This window comes from Scylla paramamosain, chromosome 20 (assembly GCF_035594125.1).
Source record: "Scylla paramamosain isolate STU-SP2022 chromosome 20, ASM3559412v1, whole genome shotgun sequence".
In the NCBI taxonomy this organism is placed as follows: domain Eukaryota; kingdom Metazoa; phylum Arthropoda; class Malacostraca; order Decapoda; family Portunidae; genus Scylla; species Scylla paramamosain.
This window is the reverse complement of record NC_087170.1, coordinates 12,618,031-12,621,494: the sequence shown is the minus strand read 5'-3', so window position 1 is coordinate 12,621,494 and position 3,464 is coordinate 12,618,031. Positions and strand designations below refer to the sequence as shown.

At 39.4% G+C, this 3,464-nt stretch overlaps 1 long non-coding RNA gene across 1 annotated transcript in view; it reads right to left on the bottom strand.

Annotated features, from left to right (window-relative positions):
* Positions 1-2,792, bottom strand: part of LOC135110348 (uncharacterized) — a 7,017-nt gene extending 4,225 nt beyond the window's left edge. Inside the window, exon 1 of the long non-coding RNA XR_010273203.1 lies at positions 37-2,792. This is a non-coding gene — a long non-coding RNA (uncharacterized LOC135110348). The remainder of the gene's footprint in view (positions 1-36) is intronic.
* Between the last annotated feature and the right edge of the window lie 672 nt (positions 2,793-3,464).

The following is a 3,464-nucleotide window of genomic DNA, read 5'->3' as shown; positions in this document are numbered from 1 at the left end:
AATAAATACCATAAAAAAAGATCAGCGTGTACTTACTTAGAGACATAACAAGGTGGTCCTGGAGCTGTCCTACAAGCGCTGCAACACCTCTATCCACTACATTCCCAACACAAAAACACCCCCAAACACCACTCCAAACATCCTAAAACGCATGCAAACACACACAAAACACCCCAATACACACATAAAAAATCCTAACCAGTCTCAAAATACCTCAGTTAACCTCAGACCACACCCAAATAATCCCTAACCAGCCCACAACCTGACCTAACCATTCCCTCCTGCCTCCCTGGCTCACCCCAAAACACACTCAAAACACCCAAAATCACTTTAAAGGGCAGCCAAGATCATCTAAAACATTCCAAAATACCCTAAAATCACCAGAACACACTCAAAACACCTCCAAACACACAAAAAATACACCCACGAACATATTCAAACACCTACAAAACAAACCCGGACAAACCAAAATGCACCCAAAACACGCCAAACACACTCAATCACCTAAAAAACGCATCCAAACACATTAAAAAGTCTGACACTCTCAGGCAAGGAAAATATTACAAACAAAGGCAGGGCAGCATAGAAAACTAAGCTAAATATTGTTGTCTTAGGATTTCCCTGTTTTGCCTCCTTCATTTCTCCTTTCTTTTTCGTCCTCCTTCCCTATTTATTCTTTTTTCTTCCTCCTACAACTAATATCTACATGCCTGAGCTAAGAAACACACGGAAAAACGTCAAAAATACTAGAAATTACTCGAAATATTGAAGATAAGGGTCTGTGGCAGAGACCCCCCCCTGGCCCCCTGATGACGTCACACCTAAGGTCGTGACGTCACGCCAGGATACGTGCGTAACGTATTTCATTTTAAAATTGACCCATAGAAAAAATGGAGCTAGGTTGGAATGCATTATATATTCTGACTTGATAATTACTTTAATAAATATTCATAATATTATAACATCTCCAGCCTCAGTAGTATGAAAGAAATATCAATATGAATTATGAAAAAAACGTTGGAACATTTGACCCCATTAAAACCATTGAAAAGTCTACCTATTTTTTCACTTAACAGAAATAAAAACACTTTAAAAATATGAACTATCTTTTCAATCAATTAAAACTTACCTAGAACCAGAAGTAAACGAATGAAAAATAAATCTGTAAAAAAAAGTGTTGGAACCTAAACACGAATAAAAAACATTGAAAAGTCCACCCATTTTAACTTAATAGCAATGCAAAGCACTTTAAAAAATCTGAACTATTTTTTCAAATAACCTAGAGTTACTTAAAAGCTCAAATAAGGAAATAAGGAAATAAAAAATGTCAACATTTCGACTTTTAACAGGACCACAAATCATTTTAAAGTCCACATATTTAACTCAACAGGACGGCAAACCAGTTTAAAAATCATAAGCGATTTTTTAAAGTATAAAGAACTTCATTATAGCCTCGAATAAAAAAGCCAACAATGGGGTTCCGTAAAATTCAGCCCAAAAACAGGCCTATAGTTACGTTATAAACAACAGCAAATACAACACATTTCCTTAACAAAAGCCTCAAAACCACTTCATAAGCAACGAAACATTTATACAAACCATAAAAAATTACTTAGAAACCGAACTTAAAGAGTTAAGGAAAACGAAAATATATTGGAACCGAAGAGCAGGCTGGGGCCTGTAGAGATCAAACATGGCGGCCGCTAATTTGCCTGAATTACTCTGTTATCACACTAAAGCCAGGCAATGGCGATATACCTCACAGGCGGACATGAAAATTCGAACTGAGGCTACATTTTGTGACATGTTTGGCTTACAATACGTGAGAAATAAAGCAAATAATGGCTGAGTAGGGACGACCTATGTCTACCGCAGATGTCATTTTGACGATCCTTCATTATTTTTTACTAAATTTCAAGCTATATCGCGACTCAGATATAAACATAAGTAAAATATAAATCGATAATCTCAAAAAGTACCCTAATAACGAATAATAATGAAGAACTGAAAGACGCTACTGGAGGGAGGAGGAAGGGTTGAGTGTTATGGTGTAGGCGGTGATGTTAACCGTGGCAGTCATTACTGTACTCACATTACATTAAGTAGCCGTGTCTCTCTAGTGATGCTTGGTGGTGTTTGATGCAGGAGGAAGCTGCAGGGAATATGGAAGCACTGGTCACTAGTGTCTGTGTGTGTGTGTGTGTGTGTGTTAAGACTGACCAATGCCGAGGAAAACATTCTGCTTCCATCACTGTCATTAAGCAGTCGTGTCTCTTTGATGATGCTTGGTGGTGTTTAATGCAGGAGGAAGCTCCAGGGAATATGGAAACACTGGTCACTAGTGTGTGTGTGTGTGTGTGTGTGTGTGTGTGTGGGGCAAGACTGACCAGTGCTGACCAAAATACTCCTCCTGCCCTTATGTTCAATCCCCCCTTCTCTCTGTCCGTCTCTCTTTGTCGCGCACACACACACACACGCACACACACTGCACACTCACTAGTGTGTGTGTGTGTGTGTGTGTGTATGGGGCAAGACTGACCAGTGCTGACCAAAATACTCCTCCTGCCCTTATGTTCATCCCCCCTTCTCTCTGTCCGTCTCTCTTTGTCGAGCACACACACACACACGCACACACACTGCCTGCCGCCACTGTATTGGCGGCGTTAGAGACCGGAAAATACATGAAAAACACGCAAATCTACAGCGAGCGAAATGTCAACTACCGACCACGAAATGTAAACACAGACAGCAGATCTCTCTCTCTCTCTCTCTCTCTCTCTCTCTCTCTCTCTCTCTCTGCACAAAGATGAAGGGCGAAAACAAACTAAGGGAAATAAATAAATGGCCAACTGGAGATTATCATTACTTCTAGTATTCAATAATTGGTATATATATATATATATATATATATATATATATATATATATATATATATATATATATATATATATATATATATATATATATATATATATATATATATATATATATATATATATATATATATATATATATCCACTTCTCTCTTCCTCCTTCCAGTTTATATTACCTACAAGACTTGCCACACTCCAGACACATTATTTTCAGGATCAATTTTCGCTGTGTGTGTGTGTGTGTGTGTGTGTGTTTCGCCCCCTGGACCCCCTTTAAGGCCACTCATCAAACCTAACCGAACCTAAACTACCATTTACGCAACTAACCTAACCTTATCAGATAACGGTGTATACTCACGGCGCGTGTCACACTCCAGACGCTGCACACATTGCAAGCAAGAGCCGCAGGAAGGCACACTATCGCTGAGCTGTCAAGCAAATGTAATGGTACGGCAATTGTCCAATAAAAGTACTGGCACTTATTTCACATAGTCACTGTGGCAGCCACCTTCAAACTGAGACCCACCCTGTCATCTGCAGTGTTTCCCGCCCGACTACAGGTGACGTAGTCGTCAGCTACTGGCGGAAAAG